This window comes from Oratosquilla oratoria, chromosome 7 (assembly GCF_046742065.1).
Source record: "Oratosquilla oratoria isolate Oo_2021 chromosome 7, ASM4674206v1, whole genome shotgun sequence".
NCBI lineage: Eukaryota > Metazoa > Arthropoda > Malacostraca > Stomatopoda > Squillidae > Oratosquilla > Oratosquilla oratoria.
The window spans coordinates 43,829,683-43,845,269 of NC_134783.1; the positions used below are offsets into that span (position 1 = coordinate 43,829,683).

Consider the following 15,587-nt stretch of genomic DNA (forward strand, 5'->3'; position numbering starts at 1 on the left):
CTGTTTTGTCATGATGGTGAAATGGGAGGAGGTGGAGGAGAAGGGGAGGGTTTGACTAAAGGACCCAGAACGCCTACAGCCATTTATAATATCTATCATGATCAGAATAACATGTCCAGCATATCCAGCATTTGGGCCAACTCTGCCATTCTGAATTGGTACAAGCAAAACAACTACAAGGCATACATCATCATCATCATCATTATCTTCATCATCAACATCATCATCATGTCTAAAAACAAAAATCATGCAGAATATTTATCAAGCTTAATAGCACAAGCACAAAAGTTAGAGCAGGAACAGCAGGAGCAGGAATAGGTGGAGGAAAAGGAAGAGGAAGAAGAGGAGTACAAGCATCATCCACCATACTCACCAGAAGGGCAGTGGGTGGTCAGCACAGAAGAAGAGAGTGGAAACAAAGGAAAGAAGAAAAACAGAAGTCAATATCCTAAGCTGAACAGAATGTTGGAGGTGGCTTCATTAATGAATTTAAGACCAGATTATCTGGCAAGTATTTAGGTTGGAGGTACGAAAAGATGAAGGAAAAATTATTCGTACCCATGACCTGTTAGCTACATAAAATACACAGTTAACTTGACAAAAGAGTTTCAACTTCAAAATGTAGTCTCGTATGTTGCATGGATAAAATGGTTACCCTATTGCAATATACAATGTGTACTTTGAAATATGATGGGGTTATGGCCATAGCAGCTGTAGCCACCTTCAACTGAGTACATAGCAACAACTCTGCAGTTTAGACAATATCCTCCAAAAAGAATAAATAAAAAGGAAATTATAGAATTAATCAAATCATAAGCATAGATAAACAAAGTCATGAACTTAAACTTACCAAAATCAGGAAGAACAAAACAAGCATAACTGATGTAAAATAAAAATAAAATTGTAGGTAAATAAATGAAAATAAAAATTGTACATTTCCACTCTTCTCCTTCCTGAACCTGCCAGGTGAGGTTAGGGGTACAGCCAATCATGACTCAACTGAAGAGTTTAGGTCTACAGTACAGTCAGCCTTGATTTACACAAAAAGTCCAAGCTTCCAAACCAATCACTCAACTGAAGGACCTCTGATTATGAATGATTCTAGGTTTTCTGAATACTCAGCTATGATTTATCCAAAAAGTGCAGGACCTGCACTCATCAGTTTTCATTCCAATGATGATTCCATATCAACATATAAATCTATATTCAAAATAACAATGAGTAAATTCAAAACCTTATGATAAACCAGACTAAAAAAAAAGAAAAGAAAAAAAAAAAGTCTGACTCGAGACTAGCCTTTGTTAACATGAAGGAGTCTAAAAAGTAACATCTCCTTTGAAGTAGCCCTTTAGTTGAGCGATTGATTTCAAGGAACCTCTGACTAGTGCAAAATCAGATTTAACTTGATCATATGAACCCAGGCCCATGGAGCAACATTCTGATGCAGCAGTACAAGTCTATAGCATAGCACACCTTGCATAGATCTTTATTTCAGTACATTTTTTTTTGTCTAGGCAGAAGATGTTAACAAGTGATATCTTTATATCATTAAACATGATGAAAACATGTTAATATGAATTAGGCTTTGATACATCATGGCAAAGTAATTAAGTATGCAAAATATTATAGAATGTGTCACATCATACCTGAATATGAATATCAACACAGGATAATACACAGCATTAAGTAATGTATTATAGTAATATATAGTGATATTTGATAAATCATACAAAGGATGATAAGGCAACTATCATATATATTTCAAGAGGTCAATTATATCATTGCATGTTTTATTATACATAAAATCCTGCATTTAGAATTACTTTACCTTAGCACCCTGGATAATAAACCAGGGGCCGTATACACAAAACTTGTTAGCGCTAACAAATAGCTGTTAAGGGTAACAAATTCCTGTTAAGGCTAACATTTAGCTGTTAAGCACTAATAGTGATACAGAAAACTTGTTAGGGCCTTAAAAGTACTGTTAAGATAAAAGTGCCGAGGAGGACTATTAAGCTCTTAACAAGTTCCTGTTAGTAGAGAAGATGGCGGAGCAACAACAACTAAAAAGATGACTGCGAGTTTATCGACAGCGACGGGACATATTTAACGAGTACAATGACGACGAACTCATCAAACGCTTCAGAATGAACCGTGCTGGTATAATAAAAATGGCTGATTTAGTGAGGGACAAACTTCAATCCCGAACAGAACGGAATCGACCACTGAGTCCTGAGACGAAGGTGGCAATTACCCTATGATATTTAGCCACAGGTAAAATGCAGCAGTGACGAATTTGGGACCTCGCAAGCATCAATCAGCCGTGTCATTTCTCAAACAATTGATGCACTATCAGAACCAGATATTGTAACTCAGTTTGTAAAATTCCTATTGACTCGCCAAGAAGTGCAAGTAAAACAAGCAGAGTTCATGGAAAACTAGGTTTCCCGGTGTTGTGGGTACCATAGAAGGCACAAACATTAGAATTGGGGCTCCAAGTGTCGATGAACATTTATATGAGAAAACAATACCATAGCATCAACGTGCTTTGTCATGCCTCCCTCTTATCCTTGTGTTTTAAACTTGGCTTGAATCGCCCATTTATTATTATTTTTTCTCCATAATCACGTTGATCAAGAGGAGTGTTTCCTCTTGTGACCAGTTTGGCTTCCTTTTCTTTTTCTGTGTTTCTTCTGCCATGTCTATGTCCTCTGAAATTATTGTTGAGTCTTCTGTCGGAAGATTTGTCTGTGTCTGTGGCACGGCCGCCTGTACAATGCGCCTTCGTCCAAAAATATCTGTCGTTGGTTAATAAGTACTTCTAAAAACCCATACATACGATATCTATGTGCTATCATGATACTTTATTAATAAATTCTGAACAACTGCATTAATAACACTGTTTTATGTGTGCAATTTTTGATAATACGTCCATTTACATGTTCATAAGCTGCTAACTTCAGCGCTGTTTAGCGGTACTTGACAAACAACTGTTTGCTAGCTAACAGTTGTTAGTTAAGCATTGGTGTATAACTTTTAGTGGTTTTCTGTTAGCTAGCAGAGATTGTTAAGGCTAACAAAAAAGTTTTGTGTATACGGCCCCAGGTTATTATACAGAATAATGTTTTATACATAACTGCCTTTTTCAATATATGTACAAACATACATACATACATACATATATATATATATATATATATATATATATATATATATATATATATATATCCCTCAATAGGGTTGAGACATTATATGACATTCCTACAGTGTTCCAAATATTCAAGTGTGATCCATGGCTTGAATAGGTAATATTTTTTATTAATTCATAAAAGGAACACACTGAGAACATCTTAATTAAGTCTGCCTACTATTCAAATGCATCCTCTGAAGTTTTAGCGTTTTACATCAAAGTATCTAGTAAAGGCATGGCTCAACTTATCAAGTTGGTGATCTTATCACTGCTCATCATGTTCAAATTAAAACTTGTCTGCTATGAAAACAGTGTGCATGCTGAAAGATAATCACAAATGATATGTGATCTGAAATTAATGGCTGCTGCCCCTATGCATGTCCCAATGGAGCCATCTTTGACTGTCCCCTCCATGTGGGAAACTAGGGATAAGTTTTACATTTACAAAATTTTTGTCTGGATTCATATGCTTATAAAATGTATCATGATGAAAAACAAACAAACTTATACCACAACAAATGTCTAAATAAATCACATCACAAAACCTGAGGTGATAAACAAACACTTGTAAAACCACACACATAAATTCAAGCCACAGCTAAACTATCAATACTTCCTTGAGCTCTACAAGGACTACCATATTGCTGGAAACTACTAACAAGTGTGTTGGACTATTCAAGCCTTGTATGGTCTTCCAGGTGGGCATTGCTCCACAAACATTGTCAGTAAACATATTTATACCATGTTCAGCTGTGCTTGTGGTGGATTAACAAGTTTGGTATTTTCAAATAAAAGACTCCTTGTGATGTTAATAACATCAGAAATTCTGTATACTTGAGTACCACCTTTGTCATGCCACCATGCAGGCTTTACATGGGTCCCTAAAACAAAATGGGAACTACTCACTTCTTTTTATTACATATATATACTCACAAAGGAACAATATCTAACAACAAACACACAGAGGACAATAATAGGAGCCTGTATGTGGTAGTCTTGTGTGACAGGCATTAGAGAGAACCATCTCCTCACCACTTGTCTGCAATGCTCATCAAGACTCTAACCTCTACCTGGAGGTGCAGCTCTGAGGAGCTAGCATTTAAATCTCTGATCTGGGTCCAAGATCTCTCTCTATCAAATTCAACCATCTTTCCTTTACTTTTTCACATATGGTGAATTAAAAAACTAGACTGCATCCCTCCTCTTCCTCCTAACAGCAGTTGACATAGAAACATTCATACACACACATCTTTAGAATTATGAAAGGAATGGAAGTTCTTGATAGAGATGACCTATTAAAATGGGACTAAAGAGAAACAGGAGGACACGCAAAGAAACTAAAGAAAGACAGTTACAGAAGAGACCTGAAAAAGAACAGTTTCCCACACAGGGTAATTGATATCTGGAACAAATTGAACAGTGAAACAGTTAATGCCAGAAATATACATGAATTCAAAAGCAAACTAGATGTAGAGAGATACAAAAACGGGTCAACACGAGCATAGCTCCAGTCCCGTAAAATACAACTAGGTAAATACACACACACAAGGTGTGTTGACAAAAGGACTGAAATCTATTGTCTCCAAATTTGCTGATGATACAAAACTGTGCAGAATGGCAAATTAGATATTCAAGAAGATTTTGATAAACTACAGCAATGGTCTGAAAAGTGACTAATGATATTTAATACAAGTAAATGCAAGGTTATACACATAGGTAAAAATAACAGTAAGTACCATTACAAGTTATTTGGAAATTTGTTGAAAAAATGGATTGTGAAAAAAGATCTTGGCGTAATTATCAGTAACAATCTCAAATCAAATATGATGCTAGGATTGATTCCACGATCTTTTGACTTCAAAAGTCCATCTCTCATGAACAGGCTATATAAATCATTAGTTTGTCCACATATGGAATATGCTGTTTCCGTATGGTCACCGAATCTCATTAAAGACATTGACAGATTGGAAAAAGTACCATGGTGAGCCACAAAACTGATTCCAAATATCAAAAATAAATCATATGAAAATTGACTAAAACATATGAACCTGTTTTCCTTGAAAAACCGTAGACTCAGAGGTGACTTGATACAGGTCTTTCAGATTATAAGGGAATTGACATCAAAAGTCACAAAATTTTCACACTGAATGAGAATCTGACAAGAAATAATGGTCTCAAACTGTCAGGAGAGAGATTTAATTTGTGGGTAGAAACTTCACCAACATGTACAGTAATTAATGAATGGAATAAACTTCCTACAGACGCACTGCAATGTAGTTCAGTTCGAAGCTTTAAGATTCATTTAGATAAACACCTAAGTAAGATGCTGTAATGCCTGAATGCCTGCCATTTATTTTATATTATTTGTTTATATTTTGTTATTATTTGTCTGTTTATTATTTGCTTATCATTTATTACTATTTATCTGTCAATTTATTATCATTTGCCTGTTTATTTTTTATTTATCTATTTTATTTTATCATTATCTATATTATTAAAAAATTTATTTATCTATTTATTTATCATTATTATAATTTTTTTTAATCTGACCTAGTTATGGAAAAAAAAGGTCTCCTGTGGCCATGTTCCTCCTTTGTAATCCTTTGTAATGTAATTTTTTTTAGACACCATGGGATGTACACACCTACTCTAAGTATAGGAAAGGAGCAGTTATGTCAAGCTAGCCTAATACTTAGATATAGATGTTCATGTTTATAGTATGAGGGCTATGAGCAATACAAGTCAGGATGTGGAGGGAGAAGAAAAGAAAGAAAAAATCAAAATAAAAACAAGTACCGTATTTTCCGGCTTAAAATGCGCATCGGGTTATAATGCGCACCCATGCACTTCGTTATCTCAGTACACAGATAGCGCGCACCGACGTATAACACGCATGCCCGATCGCATTTATCCATAACGCAGTTTTACCTCGGTATTTATATCATGTGAACGAGGTTACATGGAGAAGTATTTTCCATTGGCTAGAGCCACTACTGGGAAATCTGTTGATTTGTCACTAAATTAAGTGTCTAAATAGGTATCAATCAGGACACAACTAAAAAAAAGTCGGAACTACATGTACCGGTATATGACTCATGTTGTGCGTTGGTCCCTTATTACTTTGTAGCTTAAATAGTTTGTAGGAAATATGATTTAAAAAAAAGTTTATTGAAAATAAAATATACAGAAAAATTTCGGGATTTTTACAGAAAATGTTCATTTTATATCTTGAGGAAATAATTCGTCTTTACCATTTTTTATTTAATACTGAAACAAACTACAGACTGTTTCGTTTTAGCTTTGAACCTGCAATGACAGTGGTGAAATAGGACAGTCTCTCATTGAGGTGACGTTTAGTTAATATAACTCCCGAAAGAGGGTGTTGTAGTCAGGTGTTTGACACGAGTTTATGAACGGCCGCAATGGAATTTGTACCATACCTAAAGTGAAGCTACAAAGCCAACATAAAAATTCAAACTAGGATGCTGTGAACATGGGCAAATATCATGAATATTGATCATGTTTCATGGTGTTTAGGCCTATTTAATCATGAAATATAAGATTCGATAGATACCTACCTATACCAAATATTTATATACAGTAGCCCATGCTGGCGTATTCTTTCATGTCACCATGGCTGTTCTTCTTGTTCTTACGGAACGTCACAGAGAAGTGTGCCTCCCGACTTTGTGACGGCCAACATCATCACGTTGTTGTGAAAAAAATTACACACACAGCCGCAGAATTTTTTATTGTAGGCCGTAGATAATGCGCACCACCGGATAACGCGCACCCCCCATTTTTAGGCCCCTCGAACGGAAAAAAGTCGCACACTATACGCCGGAAAATACGGTATGTACTAAAACACACCTTTGTTCACATCATCAGTAGACAATATGGCTTTTCATGTACAGAAGGAAAAGAAAAGGAGAGAAAAAATTAAAATTAAATGAAATAAAATAGAATAGAATAAAATAAGAAATGGTGGGAACTCCTCACAGAATATAAGGATTTATCCAAAGGTGAAAAAAATGGTGTAGAGAAAATCCAGGATACAACAGATGCACTTTATTCTCTAATGTTTGAACAGTCTTCCTCAGACAGAATGAAACAAGCATATTGGCAAGTCACACAAAGATAGCACTCATGCAGGTCACTTTGCAGGATGCCTTGAGACAGACTCACTAATTGGTTTCCAATTTCCCACCATGGCCCATCCACAATATAAAAATGGAATATCAATCACTACATTGCCCCAGGAGTCTCTTGCAAGAGACCCACACTTTCCAGGTAACCCGCAACAGCCATTGGGCTGACCCATAAGTCACTAGAAGAAGAAATATTGTTGTATGGCTAGGGTGGGGCGATGTAAGATGAGGTGTTCATTATCTTCCATGTGATGATCGCATCTGGAATTGTTGGCCACTGTGGTCCAGCCTACTCTGTGTTGGCAATGTCTCACTGTTGTTTGATAACTTTAATGCAATTATGACAGTGTGGTTCTTTTTACTCTTGAGAGGGATTTTTCTGTGGGACTAATGTCTAGTGGGGTCTAGGAGTATTTGTTTTAAAAACAGATGTCAATGTGCTTATATGGATGTGCTGTGTGGTGCAGGTGGTAGGTTATTGTAGATGTTTGAGTACTATACTGCTAGTGTAGCTCCCTTGTTACATTCATTTGGTTATGCAACAAGACACGTGACCAGGGCCAAAGGCTCCCACACAGAATGTAAAATAAATAAACTTCTTGAGAACTTAAAAGTGAGATAGGCCTTGGGGTCAAACATGACAACTAAAATGATCCTTAACCTGGCTGACAAAATGTACCATGAAAGATAAGATAAAATGAGATTACCCACACTGGAAGAAGACAAAGAGGCAACATGACAGATGCCTTTAAAACTGTGTGAGGTGTAGAGAAGAAAATTATAGAGAAGATATATCAGAATGGAATGAAAGAATATCAAGAGGACATAGCAAAATTCTTAAGAGAGAATGTTTATAGGATACTGAATAGTTTTCCAAATAGATGCATGAATTTGTGGAATAAATTCAAAGAAATAATTAAGATGGATGGCATAAATCAATTTAAAGCAAAGTATAATAAGTGCAGATAATGAAAATAAATTAGCATAACTACAATCCTGTATACTATAAGTACATACAATTAAGTAAACATGTAAATACAATCTTATGTAATTCTACAATATGTTTTTAGTTATTCCTCTCCCTCTTTCAAAATAATTTTCCTTTGTGTAAATGGGTTGAAAACTTTTACCCAGTGCTTCAGCTTACAATGTGTTTTGATCTTCATAAACTATTTCATCTATTTCCAATCCATCCCTGTAACTCATCTTACTATTAATAAACCTATAAAACAACTTTGGTTCATTTTTCCATTAACAATTGTATTTTCATCCAAGTTTCTCTTTTCTGATCCTTGTGGAATAATTCCTAGGACTGTAAGCTTCTTTTATTCAATTGGTCCTTCTCTTTCTCCACTGTTTTGATGCCTTATCAATTCTTTGTAATGTTTCACACATCTTAAATCCTTTAATTTTCTCTTCCAATTACTCTTGGCACATCTTTTTCTATAACTGATTTGTAAACATTTGGAAAGATGATATATTTCTTCTGTATTTCTCTTGTCTTCTCCCAATTCACATTCCCACAATTAAAGTTACTCATGTGTAAGGCCTTTGCTGGTTATTTGAGAGCCATGGGTCTCCTGCAAGAGAGACCAGGGGCAACAGACTGACTGAATAAAGTCACCCAAGTTAGCTTTACTGGTGAGTAGCTATGACTATCAAGATCTTTCAGTGCTTGACCTTGCTCTATGCTCATGTCTTAGGGAACAAATATACCACAGTCAACTATCCTTCCCTGCTTCACAACTGTTATCTAAATATTTACTGCCTACCCTTGCCTTGTCTCAGTTCAGTATTATCTACATATTTTTCTTTAATATCATCATTATTCCTTCACAAACTTTATCCCTCTCTATAAACTCCATTTTTCATCTACCACTTGGATATAAATATTCTTACTTAACTTACTCTCAACAATGCACATTATATCTGGTTCTATCTCCTCTAAATAATCACTGACCTCTAACCTAGGAAATATCAAACCATCCACATTAGCATATACCACTCTTTTTCTTCCTTAAACAAGAACACAAGGTCTTCACCTTTATTAATACAGGTTTCCCTCGCTATTGAATGGTTTGATATCCAATATTTCATTTATATGATCCATTTGAACTGATACCACTCACTCATTTTTTTATGTAGGCACTTGATTATAAGATCATCAAACTGTAAACAAATGCATTGTAATTGCAGCACCACCCACACTCCATCAGCAACTCATTGAAACTCGTTCCTGCTCTTTATTCAGTTGTGTTTACTCCCTTGGCCCATGTATCACTAATCTGTGTTTTGTGCTACTATTTTACATTCACTGTTGCTTTTATGGAAGTAATACATAACATGATGGCTTCCAAGTGGCCTGCAACAACTAGTGCTGGTGAGATAAAGCCCAAAAGACTGAGGAAGAGTTTACCATTGCAGAAAAAAAATTGAAATTGTTACGTGCTATGAGGGAGGTGAAGGGGCTAACTTCATCACCTGAATCATGCAGTTACCCCAATCAACTGTCTCCACAATAATCAAACAAGGAGACAGTGTAAAGAAAGCTGGTGAAACAGCTTCTACATTAATGGTAAAGATGTGACAAGGCAGAGGGAACCAATAGTGGAGGAAATGGAGAGATTCTTAAGGCTGTGGATTGATGACCTGTCTCACCACAGCAAGTCTCTTTCTACCTCCCTTGTGACAACAAAAGCCCAATAAGGGCTGGTTTGACAGTTTTAAAGCCTGAGCAGCCCTATGCAACATCAATATGACTGGTGAGGCAGCAAATTCTGATGAGCCTGCTGCTGCAGCATTCATGCCTACACTAAAAAAAACACTGAAAAGTGTGGCTACAGTGCCAAACAGGTAATAAACTACAACAAAACAGGCCTGTATTTAAAGAAAATATCATCCAGAACCTTTATTGCTAAGGAGGAGAGAACAACACCAGGATTTAAAGCATCCAAAGACAGATTAACCCTGGTGCTGAGTGGTAATGCAGCTGGGGACCTGGAGCTGAAGCCTTTACTGATCTACTGCTGTGAAAACCCAAATATACTTAAGGGCTATATGAAAATCTTCCAGTGATATATAGATTCAACAAGAAGGCCTGGATGATGTCTTCTATGAACCAACATTATGTTGCAAATTATTTGTCCCCTGCACTCTATGACTATGCTGCCAAAGAAAACATTACCAACCATTTCCTCCTGCTGGCTGACAATGCCCCAAGCTACCCAACAACTATGGAAGATTGGGCAGATAACATGGAGGTGATGTTTCTGCCTAAAAGCATGACATCATTCATCCAGCCCATGGACCAAGGTGTGATCGTCACTTTCAAGGCCTATTACCAGTGCCACACAATGAGTCAGCGGATTAACATGACTGACAGCCCAGACAAGCTCGCAGTCTAGCAGTTCTGGGCCAATTATAATATCAAGAAGGCCACTGACAATATCAATGCAGCATGGAAGGAGATGACAGAAAAAACAATGAATAGCCGCTGGAAGAAACTGTGGTCCAAGTGTGTCAAGCCAACTGACCACTTTGTTGGATTCAGTGATGTGACACCCATTCGTAAGGAAATCATCAGGCTCTCACATATGGCTGGCTTCAAGGAGATGGATGAAGATGATGTGAATGAATTGCTAAAGTCCCATGATAAGCCACTCAGCAATGAAGATCTAATGGAATTGGAACAAAAATGAGCTCTCCATGGCAATGATGATGATGATGATGATGTGCCCCAGCGAGGCCTTGACATCAAAACACTTCTTGAAGTGTTCTCTGGCCTAGATGCAATCATTGAAAAAAATAAAGGAAGGGGACCCAAACCCAGCACGAAGTGGAACAGTTGCCTATAATGTGGAGCATGCCTTCAAGGTCTACAGAGATATATTTGAGGGAAGAAAAAAAAAAAAAAAAAAAAAAAAAAAAAAAAAAAAAAAAAAAAAAAAAAAAAAAAAAAAAAAAAAAAAAAAAAAAAAAAAAAAAAAAAAAAAAAAAAAAAAGGCAAACCACCATTTTCAGCTTTTTCAAACCAGCTGCTCCCTCTCACCCAGCCCCCCACCCTGCATCAGCTGATCCGGACTCCCCTGCATAACCTCTCCAGTCTACTTCTGGTGCTCTTCTGTCCACCTCTCCTGCCCAGGATACATCAACCCCTATCACTTCTGGTAATGAGAAGGCTTCCTCAGGATTTTAGTAAGACTAGCCATGAAAGGTATGTGTGATGCGGGATCGAGTAACTAGTGGCGTTCTATAGGGCCTCTTTTTCTGCTTTTTCCAGTGGATATAGGCCTACTGGGGAAACCACTGTATAAAAAAATAATGCATCTATAACCTCACCTCTTTGGATGGTGTGGAAAAGTGTTATACATCTCTCAATATAGGCTAGGCCAAGACTACTCTTCCCATTAAATTAAATCCTATTAAAACTTAAGTTCACTATCCGATCATTCGTTATTTGATCTGGTTTTCAGGAACATAACCCAATTGTATAGTGGGGGAAACCCATACTTTCATCACATTTACTGTTCTTTTCTTTGTTGTTCCATGACCTCTTCCAGTTTTACTTTATTCTTTTCATGACTGCTCTTTTATCCTCTTTGGTAAAATATTTTCTGACTCAACTTTGCTGTTTTCATCTAATTCATTCTACTTTGACTTTTTTCTCCATTTACATACCTGGATGAAGAAATGGTGAAGAAAATTCAAATCACTCTGATAAGACCAAGATTGGAATATGCAGCAATGATGTGGTCACCAAGTACAAAAAAATGTATAACAAAACTTGAAAGAATACAAAGAGCAATTACAAATTTGGCACCAACACTCTCAAAACTATCATATGAAGAGAGACTAGCAAAACTTGAACTACAGACACTAGAGCCAAGAAGAGAGGAGATTTGATAGCTATTTACAGAACCATGAAAGGCATAGAAATTATTGATAGAGAGAATCTGATAAAATGGGATGATAGAAATACAAGAGGGCATGGAAAGAAAATCAAGAAAGACAGCTATAGAAGAGATCTGAAAAAGAATAGCTTTCCTCACAGAGTAACAGACAGTTGGAACAAGTTAGATGAGAAAGTGGTGTGTGCAAAAACAATACATGAATTTAAAAATAGTTTAGATAAAATGAGATATGAAGACGGGACACCACGAGCATAGCTCCCATTCCTGTAAAATACAACTAGGTAAATACACACTCGGAAAAAGACCTTAGAGTGATGATCAGCAAAGACATGACACCGGATAAGCATATTAATAAAATAGTCGGAGAAACCTATAATTTATTGAGGTCAATAAAAGTGGCATTTGCCTATTTGGACGAGGATTTTTTTTTTTTTTTCTTTAACTATACTAATAAGACCAAAACTCGAGTATGCAGCAACACTATGCACACCCAGTACCAAAAAGAATATAAAGAAGTTAGAAAGAATACAAAGAGCAACAACAAAGCTGGCACCAACTCTTTCCAAAATGACATATGAACAAAGACTGTCCAAATTAGAATTACCAACCCTGGAACAAAGAAGGGAAAGAGGAGACTTACTATCTATAGAATTATAAAAGGAATGGAAATCTTAGATAAGAATGACTTATTGAAATGGGACAATGGAAAAACATGAGGACACGAAAAGGAACTAAAAAAAGATAATTACAGAAGAGATCTGAAAAAAATAGCTTCCCACACAGACTGATAGATACTTGGAACAAACTGGACAAAGAAACAGTGTGCGCAAACACTTCAAGATTTTAAGAAAAAAATTTGATGCTGAGAGATACAAATACGGGTCACCACGAGCATAGCTCCCTTCCCATATAATACAACTAGGTAAATACACAAGGAAATTAGAAAGAATCCAAAGAGCGGCAACAAAGATGGCATCCACACTATCAAATTTGACATATGAACAAAGATTGAAAAAATTATGGCTGTCAACATTTGAGCAGAGAAGGGAAAGAGGCGACTTGTTGACCCTGCTCCCAGCTCTAGCTAATTATCTTGACACAGTGCAAGATGTTGAAGTGGGACTTCCAAAATTCTCGCAGGGTTAGGTCTGTGTTGGTGGTAGTGTTGAAGCAGCGTTCAAACAGAGCATGCGTGTACAGCTTCTTGAAATTAGAAATGACCTGCTGGTCCATCAATTGCAGAATGGAGGTGGTGTTCAGAGGCTGGAATGGAATTGTGATGAAATTCAGGTCTTGGGGAAGATGTGCCTGCATATTGAGGGGATGTGCTGGGGTGTTATCCAGCAGCAGGAGGCACTTCAGTGGCAGTCCATTCTCTTGCAGATACTTCTTGATCTCAGGGCTGCATGCCTCTTCGAGCCACTCCTGTCACAGCTGTTGGGTTGCCCACACCTTTGGGTTGGAACACCACATCACTGGAAATCTGCTCTTCAGGACGTTGTCCCTCTTGAATACTCGTTGTGTCTCTGAATGATACACTACGAGCAGCGTGATTTTGCAGTCGCTGCTCGCATTAGCACACAACATCACTGTAAGCCTGTCTTTCATAGGCTTATGCCCTGGCAAAGCTTTCTCCTCAACAGTAATGTAGGTACTGTTAGGCATCCTCTTCCAAAAGAGCCCTGTTTCATCACAATCAAATACCTGCTGTGGCAGGTAATCCTCACAATGCACCAGCTCCTCAAACTCCTTGACGAATGCCTCAGCTGTGTCCGTGTCTGTGCTTACCTCACTCAAGCTGTCACTCTTATGCTGCTTCTCCTGTATCCACACAAGCAATAACCTTTCCACCTCATCCAACAATGCTGGCCTCTTATGTATGTTCACATACCTTATACCCTTAGACACATTAGCTAACAGAATTTTATCTTTATTTAAAAGAATGGTTCTTATTGCTGACTAAGGCATACTAAACTCCCTCACCAGCTTACACAAGCGTAAACCTTGAGCAGCTTTGGCAATCACTTCCCTCTTTTTCTCAACCATGATGCTGGTTTTCTTACAAACACCAGCTTCAGTAGGACTTCTCACTTGTTTTGGAGGCATTTTAAAGGCACAAACAGTACAATACCAAGGGGTAGGCACCGAAAGAAGGACCAGTCATGCATACAACAAACAAAGATGGAGGGAGGAGACACAACACAGCCCGTGAATTGTGACGTCAGCAAGATGGTGGTGCGGGATTTGATTTTTTGTGCAGTAATGGACACCAATGTGCCCTTGTAAACTGAAATTTTCTGTGTACATAGCAACAAGATTTTCCCTATAAATTGACTGCTTAAATAGAATTTTGCGTACATAAGGGCATGTGTAAATAGAGGTACCACTGTATAAGGAAAATAGAAAGAATCCAAAGAGTAATGACAAAGATGGCTCCAACACTTTCAAAACTGACATATGAGCAAAGATTGTCTAACCTGGAATTACTAACCCTGAAACAAAGAAGAGAGGTGATCTGTTGGTCATTTATAGAATTATGAAAGGTATGGAAGTCCTTGATAGAGAAGATTTATTAAATTGAGATAGAAGAAAAACAAGGGGACATGAAAAGAAACTCAAAAAGGATAGTTATAGAAGATCTGAAAAAAAAAAAACAGCTTTCCACACAGAGTGGTGGATGTCTGGAACAAATTGGATGAAACAATAGTTTGTGCAAACACCATACATGAATTTAAGAAGAAATTGGATGTTGTGAGATACAAAGATGGGACACTATAAGCATAGTTCCCCTTCTTGTGGAATACAACTAAGTAATATATATATATATATATATATATATATATATATATATATATATATATATATATATACACACATGCATGCACACACACATTTTAAAGTTATTTGCACTTCCAATCCCAATTCTATTTTGAATCCTTATTATAATATTCTATTCATCTTTCTAAATATTTTTGTTCCAATTTACAATCATCCTCTATATTCCTCATATGCATTACCTGTAAACAAACTACTTTTACGTAACTTAGTTTTTTTCCATTATGTCATTTACATCAACAAGAATTTTACATGTACATAGCCTCTTACAGAGTGGGGAGTATGCATATGCAGTTTGTTTTACCTAAACCATCAATAAATCAAAATAGGATCTATGATGTAAGATATGTACACACAACAACTCTAGATTATCTACCTTGCAACATCAACATGCACTTACATTTGTCAATTCTTGAAACAAAATGATGAGCATAAAAATGACAGAAGGGAAAGGGAGGTAGTACAAATTTTAATAATGAAGAAAAAGAAGTGAGCCGAATACAT

General features: G+C 36.7%; 1 protein-coding gene across 3 annotated transcripts in view; it reads right to left on the reverse strand.

The window, feature by feature from the left end:
* Nucleotides 1–15,587, reverse strand: part of Fas1 (fasciclin 1 Fas1 domain-containing) — a 443,263-nt gene that overhangs the window by 61,371 nt on the left and 366,305 nt on the right. The gene's annotated exons all lie outside the window — the stretch shown is intronic.